The following is a 13,628-nucleotide window of genomic DNA, read 5'->3' as shown; positions in this document are numbered from 1 at the left end:
TTGTGGCATCTGCAGATGACGTCATTCCCTGAAGAACAAATCAGAAGTTTTGCAGATAGTGACGTCCTGTGAGAAACACATGTATTCATGAGCGCAACAAGCGATACAGAATAAAATGCAAATATTATTTTAATAGAGAAGCTAAGGAAAAGGAGGGAAAATAGGCCTAAGTAAGTTAACTTTTTGTTTGCCCACATCGCGGCGCCAGTTGAGTTCAATAATTCATGACGTCACTATATCTAGACCGCCCCTATCTTGCGTAGCGTTTTTCGGAGTAGGAACAAGAGGGGAAGAGGCAAAAGGTGGGGTGTTTGGGGGTGGTCTGTAGCTTAGACGTGTCGACGTATATAACGCGGCGTGAGTCGAACATTTCCCCCGATATCCAGTGACCACTGAAGACGGGCAACTCTCCTGGCCTTTGGTATCGGCTCCTATTTCCCGGACGCAGGTTACAGGTAGGTGCAACATGTGTGTGTGAGTGAGGGAGATAAACTTCGCGTCTCTTCCTAAACTTTCTCGGTTTCCCTACGTGATCGTATATTCACGTTTCCGAGAGCGTCGCGCAAAGTTTCTCACAAGTTTCGCTCATGTATCTGATTAGTTCTGTGATTCATTTCGCGACTACTTCAATTTATTTGGTCTGCTTCAGAATATCAATGTGATTTGTTTGTTAACCAGAAGTTTAGCGTCTCTTTTTCAGCAGTACATAGATTAATATAAGGCATTGTGAATAGTTTAACGATAAATTCTGTTTCTATTTCTTTCTAGAGTTTCCTTATTGCAAAATAATAAATGCTATTACCTTAGTGTGGAATTCTTGGGTTCCATTCCCGATCGAAGTATACACTACACAGCATATGATTTGAATCATACATTAAAATGCAAGTTCAGTCTCGTACAGCCTATCTTCTGAACATTAAACAAACATCAGACTGCAAGTAGAAAATAATTGTGCATGTCTCAGATTTGGTTTCCCACGAAACGGCAGGAGACATAAATTTTTTGACGATGAGACAGATGTTTTTGAGTAGCAATATCTACACTGTCCAAGACGAGAGAGCACTTTCACGATGTCTTTTCGAGACCATTCAGCTTTAACTTTCGTCTTGTAGACAACATCTTATAGGGAGAAGGAATCGAAGACAGGACCACACATACGAAAGCATATATGCCTATCACACGGCTAGTTTGTAACACAACATAACATCCACTAGCGGGAATAAAACACAAGATTACACATACAGAAAACACAAGTGTTTACCTAAACTATAATACGCAAAATACTTTATTTTGTTAAGTTCGTCACAGAAAACTTACTCAAAAATTTTAATTGACAATTACTGAGAAATTCACTTATTCAAACAACATTTTAAGTAAAAGTTGCTGGCAATACAGTACGAGGTCTCAAGTTCAATCACGGGCCCAGTATGTAAACTTGCGTAAAACCAGCATGTTATGTGACTTTTCTCTGTTTTCCTCATTTTCCCCGTTGCATATTTTGATCCAATTATACATATTATTGTTATACATTGTAAGGTTCATGATCTTTGGATTTTTGAATTTGTATTATCAGTTTAGCGTCCCTTTCAGCAACGAAGCTATATGAGGCGTGGAGCTACAGCTTAACGTGGGATCTAAACCACATGAGCTCCCACTGAGAATCGAACTCAAGTCTCTCACGCCAAAAACGCGTACGCTAACCGCTTAGTCACGAGGGAGCTCTCTCATTATCTTTATGGGATTACAAACAAAAGAATATAATTTAATGTTCTTATAATATAAAATACATATGAAAGGTTATCATTGAAAGTTAAATTTCAGTTTTACCATTTTCTAGAAGTCCATCTAAAATATTTAATAAAAATTGTTATAATTCAACGACTTTTTCTGTAGTAGAAAATGGATCTCAGACTTGAGCATCTTTAAAACACTAAGCATATGTAATGATAGTACATTCAATGAATAAACCTTATTCTAGCTTCTGACATTGTAAATAATCCAGAGGTCCCTTATGATGAAAACAGAAATATTTACATGTCCCCAATAAAATATTGATTTTCGCTCTGATGTAGTCCCGGCCATCAGGAGGAAATTGGTCAGGCTCTATATTTTAAGGTACCGTCCCAGTATTCCCCTGGCGGAACTGAGAAGAGAAAGCCTGGAAAATATGGTCATCCATTTGATTCGGACCCGAAATTTTAATCCGATTGCGAAGTGAAAACGGTGAGCAGTTAGTCTACGCTTGTTTGTTGATTGACGTTATGAGAAAGTCGTCTTGTAAAAGAAATTCATGAACCCATCTAAAATGTACCATTGTTCAATGGATTTTTTTTAAGGATCTCGAACCGCTGTAGGGACACTTGCTCCTTTGTATCTCCTTGTGCATACGCCTGTGATATCAATACTAGAATCGAATTGTTAAAATCTTATTTCATAAATTTTCTTCTTTAATCTTTCATTCTAACGAGTGGTTAGTTAATTCAAACACTCTGGTTTGAGTTCTACTTCTGTACTAAGGATTCTTTTTTCTTTCTTTCTTTTTCTTAAGGGATCACGCATTGGGACTTATAAGATTGTACTGTTAGCACGTCTGTCCGTCAGAATTTTTAAATTCTGTTCATTGCAATAGACAGCTAGAGCAATCATCTCGGCTGAGTAGAGGGCCGCGGTAGTTCAATGGTAGAGCATTCACATCTGCTGCGTGGTATTCTTGGTTCAATCCCAGCTCGCGCCAAGTGAACTTTGTGGCGGACAAATACCGTGTGCGTAATTCTTTAAGAGTTCTCTCGTTTCCTCCCACTTCATTCCACTATTTTTAATTCATTTCTCATAATCACTGTCTCTTTTAGCCTAGCCGCCATAATTGTATGACGTTAGGCTGAAAGATTTCATTCATTATATTTTTTTTTTCGTTCCAGGCAGATAATGAAATCGATTCATTAATATCTCTACATCTAACAGTGGCATTAAGAGTTACTATCCATATCTTGTTTAAAATCTATAACTTTCCCTATCTTCTATGCAACTTGCATAGTAAGAAATATAAACCGGTTGCCTATATAAAGGATATACAAAATGCAAAATGGTAAATGCCCCTCCCAATATCTCGTACATTGAATCGCTTGATCCTCTTTACTGTCTTAGCACAGTTTGTTTTAATTTTGTCAGAATAAATTAAAGTGTAAAGGAAATACTGTATTCTAGTAAGTTTGTTAAGATAAACCATCACCATTTTTATATGTAGTACTATCTTTAGGCCTATATTCGTTTAAAATGCGTCTTTTGTTCTTTAATCTCTGCCTTAAAACCGAATTATCGTTCCCGATACAGTTTCAAGAACACTGACTATTTGAAATATTATCTGTGAAAAGATAAGAAAAGGATATTTACTCCAAATTTCCCTTGATCTGTATATATTTGAAAGGTACAATCCCGAAGTTATATATGAAGTGTAACATGATGAACAAAAATAGAGATAGAATAACTGGCTGTTGCACTGAGCATGGTATCTTTTGATACTTAGCCGACGTTATTCTCTTACTTAGACAGGCTCTCATCGTGTACTTTCGGTTTCTGATTGTATTACAGAAAGAGCGTTTCTGGGTTCGATTCCCGATCGGTCAGAAACGTATAAAAGCTTTTTTCAGACCAGTCATCCTGAGTGAGCTTTTCTTGGATTTTCCTCATTCACAACAGGAAAATGTTGGGATGGTACTAACATACAAGTCCAGGCCTCTCCCTTCCTTCCCTTTCGCCTAGAGACGTCATCCCTCATAAGTAACGGGTTAACATGGCCATAGATCCGAAAGACAAGAAATCTAAAGTGTTCCTTATCCTTGTATTATAGAAAGGTATTGAAAATCAGTAAAGTAAACAAGAGCTTATGAGCCACAGCAAAAAATGTCATAATACTGCTCGTTAAGAAAAACCTTTTTACGTTTAGAATAGGATTCTATGCCAATAGCAATGTAAAACAAGAATACTGAACTATACATGCGCAAATCTGCAACTGAAAAGAAGTTTGTTTATTTAGAAATTTCTTACGGTCTCGTGTGCAAGGATTTTCTAGAAATATTAACGTTCCCTCAACTTATCGTTAAATTAACACATTCAAGCCAGGAGTTCAGAATCATGAAGCCTGGAGGTTCAACGCAACAGAAACGCTCGCCTGCTATTAGGATCTTTTATGGTATATTAGCCCAGTTAAACTTATAATCTACCCCAGAATGTTATGTTTCCTTCCACCTTCTTGACCTTCCTGAAATTATTTCTTTCGAAAGCTTTTCAATCAGCATTTCAAGCACAACGCGAACTTTCCATGATACTGGTGTGTCCGTCCATATAATATTTCACAAAATTATTTTTGTATATATTTTTCTCGTTTTTATTTCTTTCGTAGTCCCGATTAAAGTTTTGCATGGCAACAATAGTTATTTATGGTTATTTCTGTATATTGAATAATGAGAGCATTTGTCACCACGTTCATATATATTAAGTTATGGTTTATATGCTCGTTATCTGTTACGTTTAAATTACTTGATTGCAAATAAGCTTATGTGACCTAAATACCCACATTGCTAATTTAGTTTTAAAAAGGGAAAGCAATATGCAATATGGACAATATATTCGAGTATCGATAATTTCTTGTTTGCAAAACTGTAGAGAGGACTGCTAAAATAGATGTTCGTCTTAAGTCTATTATCTAAAGAGATACAAAATACCTGGTCCCACAAATGTTTCCTACATCTTTAGGGTGGTAATCGAAAATCTTAAACCAGTTTCTTTTATGGTTTATAATGAACATATGAGATATCCTTTTACCAATGGGGAAAACAGGAAGATGAATGTTTTAAAAGTTATAAATATACACTAGGGATAAGGCGAGCCAGAAGGCTATATTTTATTTCGTTACGCTGTATTTGGGTGTAATCCTAAACTAACGATCAAAATCAAATTAAATAACAATGATATTCACTGTTAATTAAATATCATCTTTACTTCAGTTCAGGATTTTTTTCTAAAGTCGTATCCTTTTATAATGGGTAAAGGAATCACCCTTTATTTCGAAGATCGGTTCCAGACATGTAAACTCCTGGAGAACAATGTTGTTCCCCTTATATTCTCGAGTTCTCTCACTTTCATTTTTTCTTAAATAAACAAACTTTCCTCTGTTTTCTTGTATTTATCTGCGTCTCGGTGTATTCTAAGAAACATCTTCACGGATTTCTTTAAATTTTCGGAAAAAATAAATATGCAATATATTTCAATATAATTACAATGAATCATTGGAAAACATTGTTTCATATAATCATTTGTGACAGCATTACGTAAAACAAACTAATATTAACCGCTTAACTTATAATTTTCTTTGCAAAAGTCGTTCCAAATTTTATAATTTTTTATTGGTTATGTTTATTTTATTTATTTATTTATTTATTTATTTATTTTTGTGCGTTGAAGGCAGAGGTACGTATAAGCAAACATTACTAAACCTGTCTAAAATTTAGGCCGTTTTAGGCACTTGAAAATCACCGATTTTTAAAACCACGAGTATATTCGTTCGTAATAAAAGCAGATGTATCTTATTGTTAGTCTTACTTTTTCGAACACTTTTTGTGTCCATGAAGCGACAACGAATCTTTTACAATGTTTTATTCAGTTCGTTCATTTTTTTTGAACTACAAGCTAATCAAAATTGAGATTTAAATTTTCTCGCAAGAAGTATTACAATCCCAAATATGTGCGTTCCACAATAAACATTACCAAATTACACTAGAATCTTTTAACAAAAGAGACACTGACCAAAGCTTAAAACTTTACTTTATTTTAAATTATAATTTGTAACTGTTTCGGATATCTAGCATATCCTTCTTCAGAATTTCGATCGTGTCTGAAGAAGGATATGCTAGATATCCGAAACAGTTGCAAATTATAATTTAAAATAAAGTAAAGTTTTAAGCTTTGGTCAGTGTCTCTTTTGTTAAAACAATTAATCCAAAGCCATGAATAGTCTTACTAGAATCTTGAAGAAACGAAACAGTGGGGAAAATGAGTACAGTATAAGTAGATATTCCATTCAATCTACTACGAATTTTTGTATTCTTTATGAAAAAAATACCATTATTTCAAAGGGAAATAACAGACAAATGATTTGTCTGTACAATGTAGATATGCTATTTCAGTTCCGTCATTTCTTCAATAAGCATTGGCCTCCAATGCAAAATTTTAGCCGAAAATAATTAAATGAATCTTATCCAAGGGCGCCGATCCTGGGGATCCCAAAGCTCATGTGGGGGTCCTCTAGTGTATTTATGACAATATTTGGCATAATTTGAATGCAATTTGTCTTAACATCCTCATATATACATTTTTTGCGTCTGAGTGCCCCCCTTCTCAAATTTACAGAGAAATCGGCGCCCTTGATCTTACCCACATCTAGCGGACACCCATATACTTAGCTACGTATGGCAAACGTAAGGAATCGCTGTTTAAATTTATATCCAGATGTTTTTTTCTTTGCACGAATATATTTGTAATCATAATTTTAAGGCAAAAAAAAAAAATAACGTAATAATTCGTGGTTTTAAGCCGTTAAACGTCATATGAAATATAATGACGAGTAATAATACTTTATTTTCATAGTCTTATATTACGTATCAACATAAATAAACAATGACAGAATAACAACCATTTTGCTAAAGATTCATTGTAATGTAGATGAAAACTTTTATAGCAAAGCTTATGGTAACGTACATTTGAAAGAGCCCACATTATTTATAACGGGATTTTCGTTCAGATATCCCAATCATTCAGTTATTATTCAATTCAAAATCTTTTTCCTTCACGAATTTTGAAGAAAAATTTGAAGCTTAAAATATATAAAACGATAATCACGCCTTTTGTGTTGTATGGTTGTGAAACACGGTCGCTTACTCTGAGGGAAAAACGTAAACTGAAAATACTTGAGAACAAGATCCTGAGGCGAATATTCGGACCCAAGAGGAACAGGAATAGGAAATGCCGGAAACTTCATAGCGAGTACCTGCACAATTTATATCGTTTACCAGAGGGTCATAAATCTAGGAGGTTAGGTGGGTAGGTCATGTAGTCAGAATGGAAAACTAGGAACGCTTTCAAAGTTTTAATTGCAAGTCTAATCGGAAAGTGCCCATTAGGAAGACTTAAGCGCAGATGAGAGGACAATATCAAGATGGATCTCGCTGAAAAAGGAATACAAACTAGAAAATGGATCCAGTTGGCTAAGGGTAGAAGTCAATGGAGAGCTTTTGTGAACCCGACATTGAACCTCCGGGCCTCATAGGTCATAGAGTTAATTAGTTAGTTAGTTATCCCAATCATTAAGATTTCTGTGCATTTTTTTCGAATAGAAGTTTCGAATTAGATGAAATAAATTGAAAGTTCTTTGATTGATTTATTGATTGTGTTTTACTTTTCAGTACCGCGGTTATGGAGGAGAAGAAATTTTACCATGTATAACTTTAATCTAGTGCAGTAAGAGAACTCTCACATACCACTATACAAGATTATCTTACATAGAACACGTCCTCCACATCACACTCTGTTCTCTAGAAATAGTGTATCATAGGTTCTGGCTTTTGCCAAGCAATACTCAATTAGATGATTCGTTCGAAACTTTTGCAAGGAAAAATTATAAAAATGTTGAACTTGTTTCGCTTCACATTTCTCTGCTGCTAATTTCCTGATTTTTGCTTGGCCTGAAAAGAGTTTAGAGAGAAAATTCCATTGTTGACAACTTTCCTATTTGTCCAAAACTTTTACAGACTTATGGTCACTTATAATGAGGAAAGTTAAGAATTGGGTTCCTTATAAGTATGTAAACGGAGAAGTTCATATTAACATGGGCCGGAAAAGTTGACATTTAGCTTCATCCCTTTAAAAAGTTGGGCACTCTTGTTTCAAAAGTAATTCATATCTGAAAAATATTGCACATATCGATATAAATCAAACTATACACACACTAAGCAAATCACAGAAAGAATGGAATAGAAGAAGTAACACAATTGAGAACTTTTTGTTATTTGTTGACATATAAAATAGTTTATGTTCTCCAGATTTAAAGCAAGTAATTTCAAAAGTATGATTCCATTAAAAAAGTAGTAAAGACTGTATTGGGTGTTTGCTGCTGTTAACTAGTTTGTACCTTCATTACATCATAACTTTAACATGTAATAATCTCACTAACTATATACAAAAAGCATATGGAATAATGTTCGCTTGTGGAGATTACATAAATAATGACAATAAATTTTGTATGGTAAGGTATTGAATACTTGCGTATTAACTATTGTCCGGGCAAGATATTTTTGTAACGTAGACGGCAACTGGGGCCTTACCAACTCTATTAGCCTTACCAACTCAATATGTTCATGACTTTAACTACGACTAAAGGTAGAAGAATTCAGAATTTTATGTCATCGAAATATTTATGGTTATTGAGAAATTCGAAAAAATATATGAAGCTATCGGGACTGAGAGACCCCGCTTGCCCAGATAAGGGTTAAATACGAACCCTTCACAAAAGTATTTGAATCTCGGATATACTATAGGTCTCGGCTTCATAATATGATTAGTTTTTAAAAGATAGGGTTGAATAGGAAATGTTTGGAGTATTTAAATGTACAAAAAGAATCATGAAATCGACCAATTAATATTTTATACATCCAAGTCCATTTTGGAAGTTGGAAGGAATAGTGTGGGTTTTCGCGTGAGAAGGTAGGAAAAACTACTAGGAACCGAAATGCGGACGGTTACACGCGTACTAGAAGCTAACTGGTAAATACCAGATCATTGACTACCAAGCCTAAGGACTCAACTCTTCCAAATCTATGTGTTTAGTAAACATATATTCAAACCTTTGTCATACACAATGTTATTGTCACCATTTGTGCAATTCCCACAAGCGATTATCGTTCCATAGTTTGTGTATATATCTAATTCGGCTGATTATGTTGCATTTCTAGACTCTTAACATCGTTATTTCAGTAGAAACAACATTCGCTTCTTATTGCAAATATGCAATGAAGTACAGGTATATACTACTTTCTTCTTTCTTTAATGGAATTGGTTACATATTTGGAATTATGTGCGTCCAAATACTAATTTGGGCGTCCAATACGGAAATCAAACACGGTAGTACCACGTATAATTATTTTAATGCAAAATTGAACTACCAAATTTTATATCTCTAACCTTAGAAGATCCTAAAATATGGACAATTGGATATCCTATTGTTATAATTGTAACCTCTACTCGTTTTTCTAACCACTTTCCTCCCCTTTGAGAACTAATAACAAAAAGATATGAAAGGTGTATTTACTTATTTAAACGATAGGTCTAAATAGCAAATTCCGTGTCTATAATCTTAAGGGATTCCGAGATATGGGCATCTTATTATAATAATTGCTATCCTATCCTATTTGTCTTGCCACCTTTTTTCTTCCGTTCTAGGAAAAATATTTAAGACAATGCTGAAACACGTGTCCAATTATTACAGCCCGGATTTATATGCAAAATGCATGTTTACATATTAACATGCAGAAACATGTGAAAAGTATTTTTTTATTTCCGACGGACTTGTAAGGATTCGTTTGAGACGCATATGATAGCGCACTTAAGTGCATATTTTAAGTGAATTTCGATGTGCATGTATATTTCGCAAACTTTGCAGGATACTGCATATTTCCGAATTTTATTGCTGCATACTAGCAAATTTTAGAGTATATCACAAGAAAGTGGATTATGTTTAAAGTGAACTGAATCACTTTGTAAACGCAGATGAAGATTTTTATGTAAAAAATAACGTCGAGTTTGTTCTTCACAATCCTAGGTAAATTCACTTTCGATTGCTTTCGCATTCGGTGTTTCTCAAATGCACCAGTGCCTTCTGCTGATGTAGAAAGAAACTTTTTGATGTACAAAAAGTTTCTTACTGTTAAACGCTGAGGGTTTATAGAAGAAATCTTAAGGAAGACGTCCATAGTTCATTGCAACAGAGGCCATTATGTTATTAAAAGAAATTGAAATATTATTTTCTTAGTATATATTTTAGTGTATATGTTATAATTTTAATGCATACTTTTCGTGCATATTTGAATGCATATCTCGGGGTTGGTTTGTGCGTGGAAATACGGACTCTACTAATTATTGTAGGTTAAACATCTGAAGCACATTAATAATTACTTTGATTTGATTTTGAGTTTAGAGTCTCTTTCAGCAGCGAGACTCTATGAGACGTGGACATACAACCTAACGTGGAATCTAAATCACATGAGCTGTCCCGCCTGGAATCTGACACGAGTCTACAGCGTATGATTATTTTTAATCCAAAGTTAAAATACCAAATCTTGTGTCTCTAACTTTAAGTTATTCGGAGATATAGACAATTGGATATCCTATTGTAATAATTGTAACATCTATACGTTTTATCCCACCCCTTTCCTTCTCTTTGAGAACTGCTAAGAAAAAGCTTAGAAAGACGTATTTAATTACGATAGGTCTAAATACTAAATTCCATGTCTATAATCTTAAGATATTCCGAGATGTGGGCATCTTGTTATAATAATTGCAATCCTATTCCTTTGTCTTCCTACTTTTTCTTCCTTTCTAGGAAAGATATTTAAGAAATGCTGAAACACGTATTTAATTACTTTAAATGAAAAGGATAAATACAAATTTTATGCATCTAACCTTAAAGAATTCCGATTTCTAGCCAGTTTATTAAAATAATTGCAATCTCCATCCCCTCCCCTTTCACTTCTAGAGCTCCCAAGTGGCTAAGCTATTAGCGTACGTGCCTTTGGCGTGGAAGACCCGGATTTGATTCCCGGTCAGAGCTCATGTACTTCGGATCCCATGTTAAGCTGCAGGTCCACGTCTCATATAGACTCACTGCTGAACGATACGCTAAACTAAAATTCAAATAAGAAACCTTTCACTCTAATTTCCAAATATGCTTTTTCTGTGTTACTCTAAGTCATAAATTCTAGGTACTGTCACAATTGAAGTTTCTAACTTACGCAGTTTAGCCTAGGCATTGATTATTCAGTCAATCAGTTAAGATTCCTTCTTTTGTATTTAGAAATTATAGGCACCTGTTCCAAATGTTTCACTGATGTTTACGATATAATAGACTTTATACATTCTCATATATGTTGGTTTTCTTACGGAAAGTGACATTTGTGCTAACCTGGACGTTACTTTATTACTTCGTATACGATGCATATGAGATAGAAGTGAGACAAATAACATAGCGAGCTTGTTCATGTACGTTTTTTTAGAGGCATATTAAAGTCCATTAATAAGAAATGTGCATCTTGCAAATTCTGTCACATTGGAGATGTTTTTAATACAGGCTGCGGAAAGGAAACGTGATGAGTCTGATGATGGGAAAATATTAGATATGAACTACCTTCTTTTAAAGCGAACTTGCATTCAACGAAATAAAATCCAATTTTGTTCTTAGAGTCCCATAGATACTTACTATAAACTAGAAATAAATAGGTGTGACGGGTGAAGAAATTTACTGTATATGCCATGATATTTTCTCAATGAAATCGGAACTGGTAGTAGATTACTTACACTTTCGGTTTTAGTGAAGAAATTAGAGTACAAAATTAATATATTTCTACAACACTTAGCTGATTGCAGAAAAATGCTATTCTCGCAATTTCCATTTTTCTTTTGTGGAGATCAACGTTTAAACCAGAAGTTTCTGATTTCTTTTCCGGTTTGAATAGATATTTAAAAGAGAGTATCAAATCGATTCCAAAAAATCCGCTTTCGCGAGCTCTTGCCATTGCTGTTCTACGTAAATTAATAGTAAAACTGAAAGTGGTAGTGGATTTCTACTGCTTTCGATTTTAGTACAGAGTGAAGAATGGAGACGAAATGTATTCTTTGGACTGTTAATTAACCGAAAACAGAAATCACCTTTCAGTATATTTGATCGTACTTATTCTATAACGATCAACGCTAAAACCAGCAATGACTTACTTCTGGTTTTAATATCATCTCTATAACTCGATTCTTAACCTTAGAACGGTCGGGTCGGATCTGTGAGACCCATCTACTTAAAATTAAAAAAAAAAAAAAAAATTCAACTTAACGTTAGCGGTTTGAGTTGTAATTTCGTATACCTTCCTGAAACACCCGATACCCAACCCGACTGTTCACGTAACTTTTTTTTTGCCAGTGTCAAGATTCTTGTAGGAAGTTTGCTTCTTTATTGTGACTACCTATTAGACATTTGAGTGCGTATATACAAACAACATTTCTGTTGGTATTGTGAGCAACTTTAGAACATATTCGAACGTGAAAGTTTCTGTGAGCGAAATTCATAGAATTTTATATGATAATGAAAGTGAACTGGATGATTCCGATGCAGATCCTGATTTTGAATTATTTAGTAACCATGATAGTAACAGTGAGTGTGGTGAAGATGATAACAGTGAAGAATTGTTATCTGCTGCCGCTGCTGAGAAAACTCCACCCACTCCGCCATTAGATAACAATCTCGCCAACAATGAAAACTAAAAACCTTTATCCCCTGACATTCAGTATATTTCAACATAGGTAGTGCCTTAGGTTATGTTAAATAAACTTATAAGTATCCTTTACAATATTACTTGTACTTTACAATATACAAACATTTAAGCTAGTATTCTTTTTTATGTAATTTTCTAGAAAAGTTCACAAAATGTACAGGGTTTTCATAAAGTATGGACGGATTAATATTATAATTTATTCGCTTATAATTTACATAAAAATGCTCATATTGAAATCAAATCAAGTGCAAACGGTAGCGGAAGGATTAAATTTTTACCTGTAATCTGCACCAGCTCAGTTCACCGCCACACCTCCAACTGGGCGCCACTAGGAATCGACTTCTGTGGGCTGTTGATGATGCTTTCCCTTACCCTGCTCACTGTTGCAGGCGATGTTGGCGGCCTCCCACTTCGAGGACGATCCAGGACGCTTCCTGTCTCCAAGAACTTAGCATGCCACTTTCGGATTGCACTCTTAGTCGGTGCCGGCTTTTTGAACTCTTTGGTGACCTTTCGACACACCAGAATTGGTGATTTTAGCTCTGCGTACCATAGAACACATTGCGCTTTCTCTTTCACCGACGCCATCTTTGATACGGTAACAATGTTGCCAACTAAAATTTTAATTCTTCCGCTACCGTTTGCACTTTATTTGATTTCATTATGAGCATTTTTATGAAAATTAAAAGCAAATTAAATCCGTCCAGACTTTATGAAAACCCTGTACTAACAAAAATGTGTAACCAATTATAAATATTTTTTTAAAAGAAAATAAGCGAAAACACCAGTTTTGAGCTGAAATGCTTTTATCTGTTTTAGAAATACTTGTAATTACACAAAAGTATGTTTCTATTTTTTTTTTTTTTTAAATATCAGTTACGAATTAATTATGCACTTTTATTTTCTTGGGTCTTTCAGACCCAGCCCGACCGTGTATGAAACTTTTTTCCGCCCGACGATTGTAGGGTTAACTTTTAACTCTCTGCATTCTGGCCAAACTTGATGGTGAACCATCAAGTTGTTCTTGAGAGATTTTGTTTCCCG

At 34.6% G+C, this 13,628-nt stretch overlaps 1 protein-coding gene across 2 annotated transcripts in view; it reads left to right on the top strand.

Annotated features, from left to right (window-relative positions):
* Positions 1-298: 298 nt before the first annotated feature.
* Mip (Myoinhibiting peptide precursor) overlaps positions 299-13,628 on the top strand; it is a 471,548-nt gene continuing 458,218 nt past the window's right edge. For both annotated transcript variants that reach the window (XM_081738692.1, XM_081738691.1), the window contains exon 1: positions 299-455. The gene's annotated coding sequence lies outside the window, so the exon portion shown is untranslated. The remainder of the gene's footprint in view (positions 456-13,628) is intronic.

The sequence above is a fragment of the Thermobia domestica genome, chromosome 14 (assembly GCF_964235325.1).
Source record: "Thermobia domestica chromosome 14, izTheDome1.hap1.1, whole genome shotgun sequence".
NCBI classification, from domain to species: domain Eukaryota; kingdom Metazoa; phylum Arthropoda; class Insecta; order Zygentoma; family Lepismatidae; genus Thermobia; species Thermobia domestica.
This window is presented reverse-complemented; position numbering and strand designations above follow the sequence as displayed.